General features: G+C 50.1%; 1 protein-coding gene across 1 annotated transcript in view; it reads left to right on the top strand.

Moving 5' to 3' along the window:
- Positions 1-8821: 8821 nt before the first annotated feature.
- The window catches only part of SBK1 (SH3 domain binding kinase 1), a 50453-nt gene continuing 37331 nt past the window's right edge, over positions 8822-21943 (top strand). Inside the window, exon 1 of the mRNA XM_073792176.1 lies at positions 8822-9642. The gene's annotated coding sequence lies outside the window, so the exon portion shown is untranslated. The remainder of the gene's footprint in view (positions 9643-21943) is intronic.

The raw sequence follows: 21943 nt of genomic DNA, 5'->3' as shown, positions 1-21943 counted from the left end.
GATTTACCCTCTACATATCTTTCTAGTTCATCCTTCTTCCATTCCCACTTCCTCCAGTCTGCTCCAGGCCACTGTCACTTTTAGCCTGGACCACTGCACCATATCCCGCATGGGTTCCCCACCCTGACCCTGCCCTCAGCAGCCAGACGGGACTTTTCAAGTCACAAGTCTGATCATGTCTTTTCCTCCTGATTAGCCTCTGTTTACTCTTAGGATCAACTCAAAACCCTTAACCTGCTGGCATGGCCTGGTCCCTGCTGGCCTTATCTCACACAGATGACCTTCCAGGGGCCTTCCCACCTTAGATATTGTGAAATTCAGGCCCCTGGTCATTTATAGCCCTTAGACTATACAGTGACACTTGAGTGACACAGACCTGAAGGAACCTGTGGCAAGTGATGTTGCTACCTGGGGGAGGAGTGTTCCAAACAAATGAACAGGAAATGCAAAGACCCTTCAGGGATGAGAGGAGTTGAATATCTTCCCCATATACTTATTGGCTGCTTCTATTTCTTTGTTTTGGAACTGCCAGTTCACAGTCTCTGCTATTTGTCCTATTGGGTTCATGGTCCTTTTCTTTCTGATTTGAAAGAGCTAATTTTGTATTAAGGACACTAGCTCTTATCTATCATTTGTACTACACACTTTAAAAATAGTTGGCCGGGCTTCCCTGGTGGCGCAGTGTTTGAGAGTCCGCCTGCCGATGCAGGGGACACGGGTTCGTGCCCCGGTCTGGGAAGATCCCACATGCCGCGGAGCGGCTGGGCCCGTGAGCCATGACCACCGAGCCTGCGCGTCCGGAGCTATGCTCCGCAACGGGAGAGGCCACAACAGTGAGAGGCCCGCGTACAAATAGTTGGCCATTTGTGTTTATTTGGTTTGTAGTAGTTTTTGCTGTGTAGAAACTTTTAACTTTTTTATAGTCAGATTTATAATTTCTGAACTTGGTTTCTCACCAGGAGAACACTTTCTCATTGAGATTATTTTTATGTATGGTTTTTTTTTGTTTGTTTGTTTTGAGGTACGCGGGGCTCTCACCACCGTGGCCTCTCCCGCTGCGGAGCACAGCCTCCAGACGTGCAGGCTCAGCGGCCACGGCCCATGGGCCTAGCCGCTCCGCGGCATGTGGGATCCTCCCAGACCGGGGCACGAACCCGCGTCCCCTGCATCGGCAGGCGGACTCTCAATCACTGCGCCATCAGGGAAGCCCTATTTTTAAAATTTATTCATATTTCCTTCTAATTCTTTTATAGTTTTATTTTTAACTTTGAAATCTCTGATCCATCTGTTGTTTCCTATGCTTTAACGAGTGAGGTATCTAGTGAGTGAGAATCCAGATATATATTTTTCAAAGACTATCAAGTAGCCCATCTTTTTCTCACTAATCTGAAATGCCCCGGTGCCAGGTATTAGGCGCAAACCTACTCCTTCTATACTTGGCCTCGTAATGCAGGGGCCGGGGCTATGCAAACCACCTCTCTGCTGGGTCAGAGCTCTACGGTCGTCTCTGTCCATAGGCGGCGCTAGAGGTAGACTTCGAGGATGGAGGACTGAGGACGCACATTGGCCCTGGGGCAATGGTGATGCTTAGGGGTGACTGAGCCGCTCAAGCCCTCCCACCACTTCATCAGTTCCCCCCACAAAGTCATCCCAAATAAGCATTCTAAATTCAACAGCACCCTGGCTCTCCACTGCTGCCTCAAAACAAGCTCCTCTTCCTCTTCCAATCAGATTGCCTTCCCAAAGATGTCTACGGAGAAACTCTGGAACTGACCTTACTTGGGTTCAGAAGGAGAGATCATCAAGGTCCAAGGGGGCTGGTCTCCTAGGTCCAAGACCCACCTTGCTGAGATCTGCACACAGGTCACCCAGCCCACAAAACTTCTCTTTGCAAAGCTGAGCCCACCCAGGTATATTGACCCAAAGACAGCATTCCCTGCGTCCCACTCTCTGGTTCCTCCTTCCCACCACATACCACTCCGGAAGGGGGATGCAGACCTGAAGGCGGAGTCCCCCAGTACCAGGGACTGACCCTGCTGGGCTGGGAATCCAGTCGCATCTCTGAGGCCACCAGGCTTCTTCAGCTGTGGCCAGTGCCACCGTAGTTCTTTGGGCAGCTCCATCACAACACAGGGTCACGAGGCAGCCGCTCTCTAGCTGGCATCTGAAGGAAGGGAGGGGCGGGATTCTACTTCCTTCACATGGGTCCCCAAGGGTAGACATAAGGCTGGTGGGTGGAAGGCACAGGGGCTCTTCCTATTGCTTGTAGCCGTCTTGGAAGGCAGTGAGCTCCCCATCCGTGATCCTTCATCTGGAATGGTTTTCTCCCAAGTATTAACATTACTCACCACTCACCTCCTTCAGCTGTATCACTCAGGTGTCACTTTACCAGTGAGGTCATCTGCGACCACCTTATCTAAAATTGCAAACCTCCCTCTCCATCCCTCTTCCTTGCTCCACTTCCCTAGAGCATGTCATCATATATTTTCTTAATTGATTTTGTTTAGTATCTGTCTTCCACCACTAGAATATAAGCTCCACAAAGGCAGGGGTTTTTATCTGTTTTGTTCATTACTGAATCTTTTGTGTCTAGAACAGTGTACATAGTAAGTGCTCAATAAATATCTGTGGACCGGATCCCTCCCAACCACCTTCAGAAGTAAGTAGTATTTTTATTTTTTGGCTATGCTGTGCAGCTTGTGGGATCTTTGTTCCCCGACCAGGGATACAACCCAGGTCCTTGGCAGTGAAAGCTCGGAGTCCTAACCACTGGTCCTCCAGGGGATTCCCAGTAAGTACTATTTTTATCCCCATTTCACAGCTACAGAAACGGAGGCATATAAAGATGAAATAACCAGACTTAGCAGCAGCCCTGGGTCTCCAATCCCAGGCATTCTATGTCCAGGGCATGTGCCCTTAACTCCACACTGCATTGCAGTTACAAAATGCTTATATTCCAACATTGTCTGTAACAGAAGGCTACAAACACAGTTAAATAAATTACAATACTAGGCATCCTGTTATAGCCTATAAAAGCAACCTATAAACAAATTAAGTAGATCTATATGTGCTTATCTGGAGTGACCTCCAAGTTATTGTTGAGTGAAAATAGCAAGATGCAGAACAGTGCATAGCATGGGCTCTTATCTGTAAAAAAAAAAAAAAAATCATAAACAGAATAATCAGACACAGATAGCTTGGATGTGCAGAGAAATGTTCTGAATGGATACTCTAGAAACTGTTGGCAAGGTGAAGGTCTCTAGCGGGAGAAAGCCTTTGCATTCCATTTGGTATTTTGGGGATTTTATTTTATTTTATTTTAAAATTTATTTATTTATTTATAGCTGTGTTGGGTCTTCATTGCTGCGTGTGGGCTTTCTCTAGTTGCAGTGAGCGGGGGCTACTCTTCGTTCCAGTGCGCGGGCTTCTCATTACGGTGGCTTCTCTTGTTGCAGAGCATGGGCTCTAGCGTGTGGGCTTCAGTAGTTGTGGCACGTGGGCACAGTAGTTGTGGCTCGCAGGCTCTAGACTGCAGGCTCAGCAGCTGTGGCACACGGGACCAGCTGCTCCGTGGCATGTGGGATCCTCCCAGACCAAGGCTCAAACCCGTGTTCCCTGCATCAGCAGGTGGACTCTTAACCACTGCACCACCAGGGAAGCCCCCCTTTGGGGATTTTAAATCATGCACATGATTTATTTTTTTCAGCAACGTAAATCTTCCACATGGTTTAAAACTCAAATAAAACTACAGGGCTTAGGGACTTCCCTGGTGGCACGGTGGTTAAGAATCCACCTGCCAAAGCAGGGGACACAGGTTTGAGCCCTGGGCAGGGAAGATCCCACATGCCACAGAGCAGCTAAGCCCGTGCACCACAACCACTGAGCCTGCCCTCAAGAGCCCGCAAGCCACAACTACTGAGCCCGTGTGCCACAACTACTGAAGCCTGCGTGCCTAGAGCCTGTGGTCCACAACAAGAGAAGCCACTGCAATGAGAAGCCCATGCACTGCAATGATGAGTAGCCCCCGCTCGCCACAATTGGAGAAAGCCTGCATGCAGCAACGAAGACCCAAGGCAGCCAAAAATTAAAAAAAAAAAAAAAAAACAACCTACAGAGCTTATATCAAACATTAGCAGTCCCCTACTCCACCTCTCTTGTACTCCAGGTCTCTTCCTAAAGGCAATGAATTCAACTCTTCCAGCTGTTCCTTCTGTTTGCCATTCTCTTTCTTTTCTTCTTTTTTTTTTCATTCTCTTTCTAAGTCAGGGTTTCTCAAACTTCAAGGAGCACGTGAATCACCTGGGATTTTGTTAAAATACAGGTTCTTATTCAGCAGGTCTGAGGTGGGTTCCAAGATTCTGCATTTCCTTATTATTTGTTTTAAAATATTTATTTATTTATCTGGCTGCACTGGGTCTTACTTGCAGCATGCAAACTCTTAGTTGTGGCAAGTGGGATCTAGTTCCCTGACCAGGGATCGAACCCGGGCCCCCTGCGTTGGGAGCGTGGAGTCTTAGGCACTGGACCACCAGGGAAGTCCCTGGCATATGCTCTTAATTTGTCAGAAGGTTTGCTTGAGCCACTGTAATTGAAGGCCTCTTTGTTACAGCAGTTTAGCTGCACCCTAATTAATAGAGAGTGAAGGGCCATCTCTCACCCATCCCCTGCTGGGCAGGTGGTGGGAGTGTTTCCTCTCTGGACCTGTCTGGGCCCCCACATGCACTGCCCAGCATGGGGGGCCTGGCCTAGAGTGTGCACCCGGTGACTACTGAATTTGAACTTGAAATGGGAGCTATTTGTGTCTGTATTTGCTTCCCCCTCGGATTATGAGCAATTTAGATTCTGTCATTCAGGTCTCCAATGAAGGACTTCGAAAAGCCCCAGCCATGCTCAGGTGTGCCCAAGGGGAAGGTGCTTTGTCCAAGCTTCAGAGGCCCCTGGGCGAGAGAGCCCGTCCAGTTACTGTGTACCTGGCATTTCACGTGCCCTGGTTCACGTAATTCTCCCCACCATCCCCCGAGGTAGATATTTGGAGTAAACCTCAGTAGATTTTGCCTGCCCACCATCCACGGAGGTGAGAGGGAATGAGAAATGAATCAAAAGGAAAAAAAGGGTCCTGTGTGGACCGAGAATGACAATGTGCCATGAACTGAAGGGAAAGATTAACCTCGCCTTCTGCACACCTGAGTCCAAAATGGAAAATAAGGGGCATGGGGGAGTGTTCGCTGGGGCCTGGGTGGACAGGACAGGTGAGGCCTTGCAGTCACTGTTCACATCCCAGTTCCTGGTTCACGAAGGCCAGGGTGCTAGGCTAGGAACCCGGCAGACAGCCCCTGCGGATGGCCTGAGTGTTTCCACCCAGCAAAGGCGTGGGTCCAGGGTCCACCAGGAAAGGCCTAGGCTCTCAGGTAAGGAGGTGGGTGGGCCTCTCCAAGGTCAACACATTCCAGGCCTCTTCCTTTTTTAGAGGCTCCCTGTGCTCTGGAAACATTAAGAAGTGCTAGAAACAGCATTATGAACGCCACGGTGTATCTTAAGTGTTTATACTTGCCTAATTAACATACATGCAAGTACAGTGCAAGATAGTTGTTCCGTTCACAAGGTAATGACAGGATTCATAAAGGACAGTGACTCAGGGATACCCCATGGACGGGTCAGGGGAGGATGTGGTCTGAGATGGGACAAGTTCTTAATGTCCCATAAATGTTCTCGGTTCTCAATCCCATCAGAGAAATTGTCATGCCTGAATGTATAACTGCACGTAGAAATCGTATCAGAAGCTTACATTTAAGTCTCTTCAGGAATGTGAGATTCCCCCGACGCCTGAGACAGGTCTGTGAGCCGAGCCTGAGCCCAGGATGGCTGGGGCTGACCCTGAGTGCCAAGGGCTGCAGGCCTGACTCCAGCCCCCCAGAGCTGGTGGGGCTGCCCCTGCTGACGTGTTTCTGGCCCATAAGTCTGGTGCGGGGGCCATCCCTCTTGGAGGGGGGTCAAATGGCCGAAGTGTAGTGCTCAGACTCTCCCGAGATGCTTGGAGCCGCCTGGTGACTCTAATCTTCCCTCCCCAGGCGGGGCTCAGAAGCGGGTGGGGCCGAGAGAAGGAAAGGCAGAGTCTCAGGCTCCTGCGAACTGGGTGTGATCCTCCACCCCCACCCACAGCCCAAGAGCAGACCCAGCCACCCAAACAGTAGACAGACAGAGCTTCACAGCCACTGAGAATTAAAACCTATTGATTTTCCCCATTAGCTAGAGAACACCATCAGAGTGCATTAAAACCAGGCAAAGCACCAGCGTCATGAATAATTAACATCCACAAATGACAAACCCAGGGGGCCCAGGGGACGGGAAGGGGCGCCTGGAGGCCTAGGGCACCTGACCCCTTATGACTCCCACCCCAGGGAGTCCTAACCTGGCCTGCCCTCCCCTCCCCTCCCCTCCCCCTCCTCCATGAATCTCTACTAGTCCTCCTATCCCCTCTCATTTCTTGTCCTCTCCTTAAAGAAACATCAAGTCTCCCAGGGAAGCAGCCTAGGAAGACAGAGCACTGAGGCGAGAATCAGGAATGCCTGGCCCTGCCCTGTGTCACTGTGTGACCTCCAGGGAGTCTGCCCCTTTCTGGGCTCATTCCTCTGGCTAAGTCTATAGATCTATGGTTCCAGAGAGGGACGGTGACTGGCCCAAAGCACACAACAGGTCTGTAAGCAGAGACCATACTTGAACCTGGGGCCCCCAGTCATGCCCCCCCTGTCCCGCCTATGGGGCACCTTTAGGCAAATCAGAAAAAAGTCCCCCGCTTTGGATTGATCACTGGAAAATGGCACCCCTCTGGGTGAAGCAATTAGATGAAAGCATGCCCTCTGAACAGATCAATTCAAAAGCTACCCCCCTTCTAAGTGGACTAATTTTTAAAAAGGCACTCTTCAGGCTGACCAATAAGAAAAAGGAACTCTTTTGAGTGGACCAATTAGAAAAAGGTGCTCCCCAACCCCTGCATGCGGTCAGAGTTTTAAAGGTGCAAGACTGCAGAGCAGAGGTAGGGCTGCATGTCAGCCCCCACTCACCACCCACCGGGCTGCCCTGTGCAGTGTGTGCAGCCTAAACAACTGTGTGTGGCGGGCTGTGTCCCCACCCCCACCTTTTCTTGGCCAAGGAGGCCCAGATCTGTCCTTCCAGCCGGTGGAATTCAGTTCACTGAATTGGTGTTTCCTTCCAAGCCGCTCCACCTCCCGCGTACTTCCTCAGCCCCTCAGCTGACCCAGGTCCCCACTTCCATCCTCCTCCCACCCATTCTTCCTCCTCAGAGCCCCGGGAGGGGCAGCGCTGGAGTGAATACCTCCTACATCTCTGACCCGTGTTACCTGCATCTTCTTCCTGTCCTGCAGGGCACCCAGCATCTTTCCATGCGTCTGAGCCTTTGCAGGTACACTGCTCTCTGCTGGTGATGCCCCACCTCTAGAGCCCCTGGGAAACATCTACTCACTCTAAAACTCAGCTTCGAGACCTTCTCCTCTGCTCCTCACTCTGTTCCTTAAACATGCCAGCTAGTTCTTGCCTCTGAGGCTTTGCACCTGCTGGTGCCTCTTCTTGGACCTGTTCTGCCTCCAGATATCCTCCAGCTATTCCAGCTGGCTCCTCCTCCTGCCGGTCACAGCTCGGGTGTCCCCTCCTTGTGAGGTCTTCCCTGAGCACTCTGTCAAACCACCTCCCATCAGCCTCCCTCCAGCTCCACGTCTTATTTTTTGTAACACTTTTCACAAGATGAATTTATTTTTCCTTTGTTTACTGGTGCTTCCCAAGCCACTATGAATGGCTGTGCATGTTGTAAGTTGCAGAGGAGGTGAGTGGGGCTGCAACCCAGCCTGCCATGCACTACAAGCTGGTGCTGGGGAGAGGGGCGGGTGTGTGTGTGGGGGAGGGGCTGCACCTAATTCACACACTGCCACCAGTTATACAAGCTTCAGCCCCAACAGCCTCCAGCTGTGACAGGCAAGCGCACCAACTCAGGAAGTGTCTGCCCTCTCCGTTGCTGTGAGTCCAGTGTCCAGCACAGTGCCTGGCACATAGCTGGTGCTCAATAAAGATTTTTCAGTTTTTTTGGGCTGCACCTCTCGGCTTGTGGGATCTTAGTTCCCCGGCCAGGGATTGAAACCGGGCCTCGGCAGTGAAAGCGTGGAGTCCTAACCACTGGACTGCCAAGGAATTCCCAAACATTTTTCAAGCAAACAAATTCTACTGGGATTCCCCCACTCCCACCCTCTCCCCACTCTTCAATAGAATACACCATGCATGTGGTCCATTTCTGGGTCCCACAGGGGCTGCGTGTGGTTCATTGTGGCGGGGCAGGGGGGTCCCACAGGAAGCCAGTGACAGAACTGGACCCAGACTTGGTGACGGTAATTGTTTGTTAAGGGAATGCAGAGGGGATCCAGGAGTGGATGTGTAAGTGAAGGAGTCCTGGGGATGCTCCCTGCAACTCAGTGCCCTGCTCATGACAGGGACGACGCCCTGAGACCCCAGTCTCACCCGGCTCCCTGGAGAAGCGCGTGGTGGGTTCAGGTGGCCCCGGGCACTCTGACCAAGATCCAGATGCCGAGCGCTGCACAGTCATTCTTGGGCAAGAGGTGGCATCTGAGGTCCCGTGGGAGGCAGACCAGGCTCAGGCGGGGGCGGAACTCAGGCGCTGCCTTCCCTCTGCTCCCTGCGGCCACCCGCCTACCGGCCTCCCAGCTCTGGCAGGGAAGGAGTTAACCTCCCGGCTTCTCAGCGTGAATGTGTAGCTATTAATACCCACAGCCAAGCCGGTCTGCGGAGCAGAGCCGCCACTGAAGTCGGAAGAGCCGGGGCAGAGGGAGCTCCAGTGGGAGCCAGCGCTGGAGCCTGGACTCCAGGGCCCAGAACTTTTCTCGGGGATAGCGAGGGCACTGTGCCAGCCTCACCTGGTCCTTGCCCACCTTCCAGCTTCAGGTCCCGGCTGTCCTTTCCGGAGGCCACCCGTGCCGTGCCACCCACCCCAGCTGGGGAGAGCAAACTTTCTTAGGGAAACCACCGCCACTGCCGTGCTGGCTGGACGGCGGGGAGCAGACGGCCGGACAGACAGATGAACAGATGGACAGGACATCTGCAAACCTGTCCTCCTGGTCCTGCCTCTGACAGGCTGCAGCAGACTGGGCAGCTGAGGGGCCTCGGGCGCCACCAGGGGCAGCAAGGGGCCCTGCTGGACCTTTGTCCACCAGCCAGCTGCCTCTGAGTCCAGGCGACTGGAAGCTGCTTCCCGGGGCCCAACCCAGTGGCTGGAAGGTCTGTGGGTCAGGACAGCAGATCCCACCAGACAGAGCCCCAGGCTCTCCCACCCACCGAGGCGACGGGTAACCTGAGTGAAAAGGCACAGGTGGCAGGTGGGCAGGTGCAGGCGCGGGGTCCTGAAGCCAACAGGCTACTGACCCTGGAGCACGCTGGCTCGGGGACCCCTGCCCAGGCAAGGGACGATGCTGCCGAGGCCGCCACCAGCCACCCCTGCCCCGTCCTGGAGCTGCCTCCGGCCTGGCCCCTGGGCTGTGGAACAGAGGATGTGCCAGCCTTCTGCTTCGTCTGTTTCCACAGGGAGGAGGAGGAGGAACTGCTGGAAGAAGTCCCGCTGCAGAGGTCAGTGCCTGCGGTGGGCAGCGGGTGGGCAGGGTGAGGGCACAGGGCTCAGATGGGGCCCCTGGGGGCCTGGAAGTCCTGCTTCCGAGTTCCTCGTCTGTCCACTGCTTACCAGCCACCACCACCTCCCTGTGTCAGACTCTCAGATCTCCCACCTGGGTATCCCCACAGCCTCCTCCCTGTCTCTCCCATCCTGCCCCCACAGTGACCCTCCTGTCCTTTCCCATTGTGGTCATGTCCTCCCTGCTCAGAGCCCTCCATGGCTCCCAGCTCCCACACGATGAAGTCAACACTCAGCTGGGCATTCAAGGCCTGCGAGATCAGGCAAGCCCCACCCACCTCATCTCGCTCTGCTCTCCTGTATTTACCCCCAGTGAAACCCTGCCCAGACTTCCCTTTCCCTGGCTCCCCTCCTTCCAGGCCCGGCTGCAATACCTCCTCCTCCAGGAAGCCCTCCAAGAAGCCCCTGCCCCAACCCAAGCTGAAAGCCACCTTTCCTCCCTACACTGACACCTAATAGTGTTAGGTTTTCCTTGAATTAAAAAGTGGAAATGTCTGTGTGTGCATATGCATGCGTGTACGTGAGTTTGTGTATAAAAGAAAGGGAGGGAATGAAGGGGAATGAAGGTTTGTGTGTGTATGTGATTGGGTGTCTGGGCGTGAGTATGTGGGATTGTAAGTATGTATACATGTCTGTGGCAGTGAGTGTGAGTTCTACGTACTTATTTGGGGGAGGGGGTGTGCACTGGGACTGGGTCGGGGGGGTTCATGCCCTAGAGATCATTGTCTCTTTTGCCAGCTCTCCCTACCCCCACCTTCAGGAAAACCCAGGCTCCAGCCAAGTGCATTTCACAAGCTGTGACCGCAAGCTCTGGGAATAGATGGAACATCTGTAGGGGAGACAGGGGTCACCTCTCTCCAGCCCAGCCTGCCCACGCCTCCATCACTGCCTGAGTCAGCACTGCCCTGGGTGGCGAGAAGGGCAGGCTCAGGGCCAGCCCAGGTGTGCCCTCCGGGCCCCTAGTAGGAAGGCGGGGGTATGGGCTCCTGCAGCCTGGGACAGGTTCCTCCCTGAATCTCACTGGGTCGGTCATTTCCCTTCCGCGGGTCTCTGTCTCCTCATCTGGGAAACGGTGGGCTGCTCCTTGCATGGTTGTCAGTTCATCATTCAGCAGCGACTGAGAACTCATAGTGCGCCAGGGCCCCAGCCCTCGTGGGGTCCAGCCTGCTAGGAGAGACCCGAAAGCAAACCGATCAGTTTGGCAGAGCGATGGGCGCCTTGATGGGCGTGAGTGCACTGCACGCAGGGAGTGAGGCGGAGGGACTGACCACCTTTGCCCTCAGGAACCCTAGGAGCCCCTGCGGGTCTGTCCTCTGCCAAGTGGTGAGTGAAGTTAAGGAAAGGACATCCCAGGCAAGGGGTACGGCGAGAGCAAAGACTTGGTGATATGAAGAAGGAATTGTGTGGGCATGGTGGAGATGGGGCTGACAGGGTCTGCGGGGGCCAGATCACCAAGGGCCTTGACTGCTGAGCCAAGGACTTGATCTATAGGTGATGGAGCGAGCAGTGGGGAGGGATTGAAGCAAAACGGGGCCAAGTTAGGTGACTCAATGAGGCCACAGGTGTGGAAGTGTTTCTCGAAATCCAAACCAATGGATTCCTGAGAGCAGCACTATTTTCACAGTAAGAGCTCAAAATGCTTGTTGAATGATTGGACGAATGGACGAATGAATGAATGAATGAATGAATATGATGTGGGGAGATGGGACATCAGAATCACTGAGCTGGTGGGCGCTGGCCCTTTAAGATCTGGAGAGGGGACACCGCCAGACTGGGCAGAGACAGTGACCACAGGTGCCAGGTGGTGAAGCTAAAAATACTGAGTGATGGTGGACACCCAGGCTGCAGGGGCCGGCAGTGCTAGCGGGGAGTGGGGGGGGAGGCTCTGGAGTGTCTCTTTCCTACTGGAGGAGGGGCAGTGGGTAGTGAGGTCTGGTAGGGTCACCTTGTGGGTATAGAGGAGCCTGTTCCCCTCCCCCACGACTCTCAGACTTTCTCCAGCCCCTGGAAGGTGCCAGGTTTCACTCCCAATAGCTTCCATGTTTAGTAGCCCCAGGGCGTGCTAATTCTGAGGCATCCTGCTTCTCTGTGACTCTGGGGAAGTCATTTCCTCTCTTTGGGCCTCTGTAAAATTAAAGCATTGCTGGGGCGCTTTTAGGGACAGAGAAGCAAGGAGGGATGCAGGCAACCAGTTCACTCGTGTGTGGATTCAGCAAATGTTCCCCGAGGCCTCCTGGGGACTGGATGCTGAGGCCACAGAGATGAACACAAACCAGGCACTTCCCTGGAGGAGCCCAGCAAGGATACACTGGAACAATTGCATGCAGCAGCAATGCGCTGTCGTTGAGCTGTGAACGCAGTGCCCTCCGTGGGCTGATGCAAGAAATGGCCATACTGAGAACTCAACTGCATTTGGTGAAAATTTGTCAACAAAAGCATCACCCATCAGCCACCTCCACTTGATGCTTGGCGTGTGATGAAGGTGAGGCTCGCAGCCTTAATGAACAAGCCCTGGAACCGCACGCGCTTCACATGGTAGAGCCTCCTGTGCTGTTCACGCAAAGTCCAGAGGGGGCTGGGGTGTGGGGGACACTGCTCTACTCAGTCTTTCGGGGACCCAGGCTCCTCCCACCTTGTGATACTGTCATCACCCAGGGCCTCAGAATCCATCGCCGGATCCTCTGCTTCCACTGGCAGATGAAAAAGAAAGAGGGTGGAGATCACGTGGAAGGGTTTTCCGAGCCAAAGCTGCAAGTGGCCTACTTCACTTCTGCCCACACTCCATGGCCAAAGCAGCTAGTTGCAAGAGAAACTGGGAAACGTAGTCCTGCTGTGAAAATGATATATTTGGTGTACATGAAAGCGCCTGGCACACGAGAGGTACCCAGCATGTTCGTGCAGAATGCATTCATTCATTCTGCAGATGTCACTGAGCCCCCTCAGTGGACTGGACAGTGAAAACACCAGTCCTGCTCTCACTGGGCTTTGATCCAAGGGGGAGTCAAACAAAATACAAGTCCACAAACAAACTAATATGATCTTCCGTGTTCAAAACCCACTGTTAAGGAAATGACAAGAGGGATGGTTGGGGGAGACACCCACTTGGCATAAGGAGGAGGGGAAGTAGGGACAATTCCTCTAAGACCTCAAGAATGAGAAGGAGCTGAGCAGAGTTGGAGGAGGAGTATTTCAGGCATGGAGAACAGAGAGTGCAAAGGCCCAGAGGCAGGTTAGAGTTTGGAGACTGTGAGAAAATGTCAGGTCATTGTGGCTAGAGGAGGGTGAGTGATGGGAAGAGTGATACGGGCGATGGGGAGAGTGACAAGGGTGACAGGGAGAGTGCCAAGGGCGATGGGGAGAGTGACACGGGCGACGGGGAGAGTGACATGGGCAATGGGGACAGACAGGAATGGCTAGATCATGTAGGCCTTGTGGGCCATGGTGAGGAGGATGGATTTCATTCTGGATAAGATTGGGAAAGCTTTGGAGGCTTTTAAGTGGGGGAAGCTATATAGTTTGATTGACATCTTAAGTGATCACTTGGGCTGCTCTGGAGAAAATCCATGGCAGCCAGGCCAGAGTAGACACAGGAAACCGGGGTGGAGGTCACGGTGGTGATGGAGGGGGACCATGGCGTTGGCCTGGACCATGGTGGCCCTTGGAGACGGGGGAAATAGGTGCCTTCTAGATGTATTTGGGAGACAGAATTTGCTGATGGGTTAAAGGAAGAAGGGAAGCAAGGATAAATCTGAGGTTTCTGGGTTGGATAAGTGTGGAGATGATGGGAAGGTTCAAGAGAGGGAAGAGACGTGGTGGGAAACTCAAGAATTCGGCCATGGATGTTTTCAACCTAGAGGCACATGAGATGCCCAAGTGAAGATGTCAAGTGAGGACTTGATACTAAGAGTCCGGAGCTCAAAGCTGTAGTTTTTGGGCGGGCGAGAGGATATCAGAGACTTCAGTGTGAAGATGGCATTGAAAGCCATGAGGTTGGGACTTCCCTGGTGGTGCAGTGGTTAAGAATCCACCTGTCAATGCAGGCGACACGGGTTCGAGCCCTGGTCCGGGAAGATCCCACATGCCGCGGAGCAACTAGGCCCGTGAGCCACAACTACTGAGCCTGCGCTCTAGAGCCCGCGTGCCACAACTACTGAAACCCATACGCCTAGAGCTCGTGCTCCGCAACAAGAGAAGCCACTGCAATGAGAAGCCCGTGCACCGCAACTAGAGAGAGCCCGCGCACAGCAACGAAGACCCAACGCAGCCAAAATTTAATTAATTAATTAAAAAAAAAAGAAAACCATGAGGTCACAGGAGAGAGAGGAGAGGAGAGGCCCCAGGATGGAGCCCTGAGGAACTCCACAATTTTGGGGTCATGCGGAGGACACGCTAACAAGGGCGGAAGAGAAGTAAAGTAGGAGGGAAACCAGGAGCATGGGTAGTCATGGAAACCAAGAGACGAGTGTCTCAAGGAGGAGAGAGAGGTGGACAACTGGCTTCAGAAATGCCAAACAGCCAAGGAAAAGGAGGATAGATTCAGCAGCACAGAAGCTGAAAGTGACCTGGCTGAGAACATTTCATGGAGGGGTGGAGACAGGAGTAGGTGTGAGCAGAAACTTCCGGTTAAAGATGGTGGATCGAATACACACATCTAATTTCTCTGTGTCCTGAAACCCCACGAAAAAGAAGTGAGTGGGGTTTTTTTTCTTTTCCTTTATGGTTTATTACAAGATATTGAATATATTGATAGTTCCCTGTGCTGTACAGCAGGACCTTGTTGTTGTTGTTTTTTTGGTTTTGTTTTTTACTGGTGTTTTTTGGCCACACCGTTCCCTGACCAGGGATCTAACCCGCACCCCCTGCAGTGGAAGCACAGAATTTTTTTTTTTTTTAAGATTTTGTGGGTAGGAGTTAATTAATGAATTAATTAATTTTTGCTGTGTTGCGTCTTCGTTTCTGTGCGAGGGCTTTCTCTAGTTGTGGCAAGCGGGGGCCACTCTTCATCACGGTGCGCGGGGCTCTGTTGTTGTGGAGCACAGGCTCCAGACGCGCAGGCTCAGTAGTTGTGGCTCACAGGCCTAGTTGCTCTGCGGCATGTGGGATCTTCCCGGACCAGGGCTTGAACCCGTGTTCCCTGCATTAGCAGGCGGATTCTCAACCACTGCGCCACCAGGGAAGCCCAAAGCACAGAATCTTAACCACTGGACCCGCAGGGACGTTCCAGGACTTTGTTGTTTGTCTCTTTTATATATAGTAGTTTGTATCGGTTAATCCCAAACTCCAAATTTATCCCTCCCCCACGTTCCCCTTTGGTAACCATAAGTTTGTTTTCTATGTCTGTCTGTTTCTGTTTTGCAAAAGTTCATTTGTACCGTATTTTAGATGCCACATATAAGTGATATCATCTGATATTTGTCTTTGTCTGGCTTACTTCACTTAGTGTGATCATCTCTAGGTCCATCCATGTAGCTGCAAATGGCATTATTTCATCCTTTTTATGGCTGTGTAATATTCCATTGTGTGTGTGTGTGTGTGTGTGTGTGTATATATATAAATATAAAATTGTATATATACATTGTATTATATATATATCACATCTTTTTTATTATTATTTTTATTGAGGTAGAGTTGATTTACAATGCTGTGCCAGTCCCTGCTGTACAGCAAGGTGACTCAGTTTTACACATACATACATTCTTCTTTTAATACTGTTTTCCATTATGGTTTATCCCAGGAGGTTGGATATAGTTCCCTTTGCTATACAGTAGGACCTTGTTGTTTATCCATTCTAAATGTAATAGTTTTGTAGATAGGTTCATTTGTGCCTTATTTTAGATTCCACATATAAGTGATATCATATGGTATTTGTCTTTCTCTTTCTGACTTACTTCACTTAGTACGATAATCTGTAGTTGCATCCATGTTGCTGCAAATGGCATTATTTGTTCTTTTTTATGGCTGAGTAGTATTCCACTGTATCTATGTACCACATCTTTATCCATTCATCTGTTGATGGACATTTAGGTTGTTTCTCTGTTTTGGCTATTGTGACTAGTGCTGCTATGAACATAGGGGTGCATATATACCACATCTTCTTTATTCATTCATCTGTCAGTGGACATTTAGGTAGCTTCCATGTCTTGGCTATTGTAAATAGTGCTACAGTAAACATTAGGGTGCATGTATCTTTTCGAATTCGAGTTTTCTCTGGATATATGCCCAGGAGTGAGATTGCAGCGTCATATGGTAACTCTTTTAGTTTTTTAAGGAACCTCCATACTGTTCTCCATAGTGGCTGCACCAATTTACATTCCCACCAACAGTGTAGGAGGGTTCCCTTTTCTCCACATGTGAGTGGGTTTTTAAGGTATATTTATTGCTCTTTTGTTGCTGTCATAACAAACTACCACAAACTTCGTTGTTTAAAACCAAATTTATCATCTTACTCACTATATGTCAAAAGTCCAACACAGGTCTCCCTGGGCTAAAATCAAGATGTTGACAGGGCTGCTCTTGGAAGCTCTTTCTGGAAGAACTTTCTGGACGCTCTAGGGGAGAATCCATTCCCTTGTCTTTTCCAAGGTGCCGTTTTCCAGTTGGCCCCCTCCCTCCGGCAAGGGAGCGTCTCTCTGGCCCTGCTTCTCTCATCACGTCTTTCTTGGACCACAGCTGGGAAAGGTTCTCTGCTTTTAATGCTGCATGCGATTAGCTTGGGCTCATCTGAGCAATCCAAGATCATCTCCCCATCTCAGGGTCCTTAACCTTAATCACACCTGCAAAGTCCCTTTCTGCCACGTAAGGTAACATGCTCCCAGGTTCCGGAGATTAGGACACAGACATGTTGTGGGATTAGGTGGTCCATTATTCTGCCTGCCACAGCATGAATCAGCAAGAACTAATACATTGAAAAAGGAGACAATAGCAACACAGTTTTGGAATCTGGAAAGCAGAAGAACATAGTAAATGATGTAGCAGTCTGATGACATTGCACCTCAAGTGAACCCTAAATTGGGGGTGAGAAAGCCAAGGGGCACCACGGTTCCCCCACAAAACCCCAAAAGGCCCTGGTGTTAATGGACTAAGTACCGCCTGGAAGTGAGCGTAAAGCCGGGGCCAAACACAGGAGGATTGGTCTAAGAAGGGCTTTAATTCTCAGATTTCTTCCTCTGCTCAGCACCACTGGGCAGCTGCCTCTCCCCCACCCTGACAAAGACCGAAGGCTTATTGTCCAGAGAGGATAAAACACAAGAGTCTCTGAACCAGAGGACAGGGCACCGTGAGGATGAGGGGAGAGTTCTATACCCTACTGGCGGGATTATTTGAATATTGCATCCTGAATGTGGGGAGCTCTGCCCCGCCCCCATCACCTGGGGCCTCCTTCCCCATCTCAGCTCCCAGAATAGTGAAGTCCAGCCTAAACTCTCCAGGCAGGACACTGCAGATTTATTCCCTTCAATCTCTGAATATATTAACGATTGGTATTTTTTTCTTGCTCTTCTCTTGTTTCCTGTTTTAGTTTTCTTCTCTCCGTGCAGTTTCTGTTTCCTCCAGATTTTTTTTTCTGTTCAGATTAGTTCTGTCTACTACTGAGTCCGTGTGGGTTTAGTTGCCCTGCATCATGTGGGATCTTAGTTCCCCGACCAAGGATCGAACCCGTGTCCCCTGCATTGGAAGGCAGATTCTTTTTTTTTTTTTTGCGGTACACGGGCCTCTCACTGCCGCGGCCCCTCCCGCCGCGGAGCACAGGCTCCGGACGCACAGGCCCAGCGGCCACAGCCCACGGGCCCAGCCGCTCCGTGGCATGCGGAACCCTCCCGGACGGGGGCACGAACCCGCGTCCCCTGCATCAGCAGGCAGACCCCCAACCACTGTGTCACCAGGGAAGCCCTGGAAGGCAGATTCTTAACCACTGGACCACCAGTGTCAGACTCTCCAAGAAAAGGATACCTAAAAAGGTTGGCATCAGGGATTTCCCAATGAAACAACCCAATGCAAATTCTCTATATTGACCCCCTGAGTCAGCCAAGCCCCCTACCCATAGCATAGAGCTACTCAGCAGCTTGCTTGCATAAGTTGTATTTTTATATTCTTTAATCAAGGCATAATTACTGTGAAATGCAAAGGTCTTAAGTGGCCAGCTTAATGAGTTTTGACAAATGTATACACCTGTGTAACCCACACCTCAAGCAAGATATTACCATGTGAGGTAACATTCAGGCTTTCATCATGCCCCAGTCAATACCCAACACACACAGAGGCAACTACTATTCTATCAGCTCTTTAACTCTCTTAAATATGAGCAGATAACCAGGGACCATCAACATTTGCGAAAAACCTCTAATATGAGAGTCAGAGCAAAAACAAACAGAAAAACAGAATTTAGAGGAAACAGAATATGCAGGGAAAAGAAAACTTAAAAGCAAAACTATAATAACTATATTCAGAGATTTAGGAAAATATATTGCAACTATGAAACAAAAACTAGATGCTATTTTGAAAGGGAAAAAACCTCTGAGGATGAACAAAACAAAACAAAAAAGTTCTTAAAAATTAAGAATATCATAGCAGTGGGAGTTTGGAGTTAGCAGATGCAAACTAGTATACATAGAATGGATAAAAAACAGGTCCTACTATATAACACAGGGAACTATGTTCAATATCCTGTGATAAACCATAATGGAAAAGAATATGAAAATGTGTGTGTGTGTGTGTGTGTGTGTGTGTGTGTGTGTGTATGCTGAATCACTTTGCTATACAGCAGAAATTAACACAACATTGTAAATCAACTATACTTCAATTAAAAAAAGAATATCATAGCAGAAATGGAAAATTTATTTAATAAAGTTAGGGGTCAGCAAACTACAGCCTTCATGCCAAATCCAGCCTGTCACCTGCTTTAAAAAAAAAAAAAATTTTTTTTTATTTATTTATTTTTGGCTGTGTCAGGTCTTAGTTGCAGCCCGCAGGATGTTTTGTTGCAGCGTATGGGCTCTTTGCTTCATTGCAGCCTGTGCACTTCTCTCTAGTTGTGGTGCACGGGCTCCAGAGCACGCAAGCTCAGTAGTTGCGGCCCGTGGGCTTAGCTGCCCCTCAGCATATGGGATCTTAGTTACCCGACCAAGGATCGAACCCATGTCCCCTGCATTGGAAGGCAGATTCTTAACCACTGGATCACCAGGAAAGTCTCCTGTCACCTGTTTTTTAAATAAAGTTTTATTTGAACACAGCTACACCATTTGTTTATGTACTGCCTATGGCTGCTTTCACATTGGTGGAGTCAAGTAGTTGTTACAGAGACCCTAAGGCCCATAAAGCCTCAAATATTTACCATTGAGCCCTTTATAGGAAAAGTTTCCTGACCCCCGGAGTTAAAGGATAAAGTTGAGGAAATTTTCCAAAAAGTAAAGCAGAAAGGTAATGATACGTATCTGTTTGGATCCTCCAGTAAACAGATGGTGAGCTGAGTTAGCAGTGTAAGAAGTCCTGGGGGGCTAATGCCTGTGAAAAATAAAGGAGGAGGAATCAGGATTGGGCAGGAAGAGTCTTCAGACTGTGACGTAGATCTGACATCTGTGAAATGAAGGAGGAAAGGAAATAAATCTGGGAAGAGAGAGCCTGACTTTGGTGTAGATCAAAGTCTTGACCAACCCAGTGGGGGCTGCAGAGCAAAGACTGTCCATTGGAGGAGCCCCACACTGGGCAGAAAGGGCCAGGTCCTGGTGTCCCCGCTGTGCTCAGTCATTGGCTGGGCTGCCCAAGAAGACCTTGGTCTTGACTCAAAGGCTGTGGTAGGTCTCAAAGGCACTGTAGTTGGAGGCTGTCAACCAACTGCACTCTTCACAGCTGAGTAACAAGTTCTTTCTTGAAGGGAGAACCCAGTGGGGCACCTGCATGGCTGCCACACATGGAAAATAGGAAAGAAAGAGTAAGAAAGAGGACCAGTGCAAGAATCTGACACCTTAACAAAGGAGTTCCAGAAAGAGAAGAGAGAAAACAGAGAAGAGGAAATAAGTCGATGAAATATTTCTCAGAATGGAAGGACCTGAGTTTTCAGATCAGAAGGGCTCACTGAGGACTTCCCTGGTGGTGCAGTGGTTAAGAATCCGCCTGCCAATGCAGGGGACACGGGTTCGAGCCCTGGTCTGGGAAGATCCCACATGCGGCAGAGCAAAAAAAACCCATGTGTCACAACTACTGAGCCTGTACTCTAGAGCCTGCGAGCCACAACTACTGAAGCCCATGCACCTAGAGCCCGTGCTCCGCAACAAGAGAAGCCACCACAATGAGAAACCCGCGCACCACAACGAAGAGTAGCCCCCGCTCGCTGCAACTAGAGAAAGCCCGCGTGCAGCAACAAAGACCCAACGCAGCCAAAAATAAATAAATAAATAAACAAATTTATAAAAAAAAAAGAGGGCCCACTGAGTGTCCAAAAAATGGATAAAGTTCGACCCACACCACAGCCAGTCACTATTAAATTTCAGAACGCAGAGACAAGAAGAACATTCTACCATATTCTACTAAGGATCAAGAATCATAATGGCATCAGATTTCTCAACAGCAATCCTGGAAACCAGAAGACAAGGAAGGTATTTTCAAAAGCATAAAAGAATTATATTCGGTCTAGAATTTGATACTTAGCCAAACCATTAATAAAGTACAAAAAAGATCTTTTTAGATTTACTAAGGCTCAAAAATTTACCTCCCACGCACCCTTTCTTAAGAAAGCTACTGGAGGATGTGTTCCTAAAACAAGGAAGTAAACCAAGAAATAGTAAACCTGGGATGCAGGAAACAAGGGAGCCAACACAAGAGAGAGTTGAAGGGCATCTGCCAGATGTTGGTGAAGGGAGATCCCAGGGCAGCTTCTCTGAGGAGCAGGCCTGGAGGGCAGGCAGTTCACATTGGAAAAGTCAGAAGGTTCTAGAAAAGGTTTCTTCAAGGAGATGAAACTGATAGGATGCCCAGTATACTTAAACTTTTGAAAGATTTACACAACAAAGAGAGAGTGTGGGTTGAATTAGACATAAACAGATAGAAAAACAGGCCCTACCCCCCCCCAAAAAAAGCTATTAAATCCAAGAAAAACAACTTTTGTGCAGAAAAGGGAAATTAAAAATTTTAAACTTCTGCTCTAACACACGGTTAAGAGAATGAGAAGATAAGCCATAGAATGGGAGAAAAACATTTGCAAAAGACATCTGATCTGATATAGAAATGTTTAACTGATAAAAGACTGTTATCCAAAGTATACAAAGAACTGGTGAAACTCAACAATAAGAAAATGAACAACCCAATTAAAGAATGGGCAAAAGATCTGAACGGCCACTTCACCAAAGATGATCTGCAGATGGCAAATAAGCATATAGAAGATGCTCCACATCATATGTCATCCGGAAACAGCAAACTAAAACAACAGTGAGGGGCTTCCCTGGTGGCGCAGTGGTTGAGAGTCCGCCTGCCGATGCAGGGGACACGGGTTCGTGCCCCGGTCTGGAAAGATCCCACATGCCGCGGAGCGGCTGGGCCCGTGAGCCATGGCCGCTGAGCCTGCGCGTCCGGAGCCTGTGCTCCGCGACGGGAGAGGCCACAGCGGTGAGAGGCCCGCGTACCACAAAAACAAACAAACAAACAAAAAAAAGAATCCGCCTGCCAGTCTTCGGCTTGCGAGCGAAAGGCCGACATCATGGATCAGGTAATGCAGTTCGTTGAGCCAAGTCGGCAGTTTGTGAAGGCCTCGATTCGGCTGGTTAAAAGATGCACCAAGGGCTTCCCTGGTGGTGCAGTGGTTGAGAGTCCGCCTGCCGATGCAGGGCACACGGGTTCGTGCCCCGGTCCGGGAGGATCCCACATGCCGCGGAGCGGCTAGGCCCGTGAGCCATGACCTCTGAGCCTGCGCGTCCAGAGCCTGTGCTCCGCAACGGGAGAGGCCACAGCAGTGAGAGGCCCGCGTACCGCAAAAAAGAAAAGAAAAGAAAAAAAAAAAAAGATGCACCAAACCTGATAGAAAAGAATCCCAGAAGATCACCATGGCAACGGCAATAGGATTTGCTATAATGGGATTCATTGGCTTTTTTGTGAAATTGATCCATATTCCTATTAATAACATCATTGTTGGTGGCTGAGTACCTTTTTAGAAAAGTGTTTTTCCATCTTGGGGATTGGTGAACAAATGAGGATTTGAGACGCTCATGGAGTGAAAATTTCCCTATATGTTTTGTGTTTTTCTTTCATTTTTTT

This window comes from Tursiops truncatus, chromosome 15 (assembly GCF_011762595.2).
Source record: "Tursiops truncatus isolate mTurTru1 chromosome 15, mTurTru1.mat.Y, whole genome shotgun sequence".
NCBI lineage: Eukaryota > Metazoa > Chordata > Mammalia > Artiodactyla > Delphinidae > Tursiops > Tursiops truncatus.
Note: the sequence above shows the minus strand (reverse complement) of the source record. Positions and strands in the feature narration are given on the sequence as shown.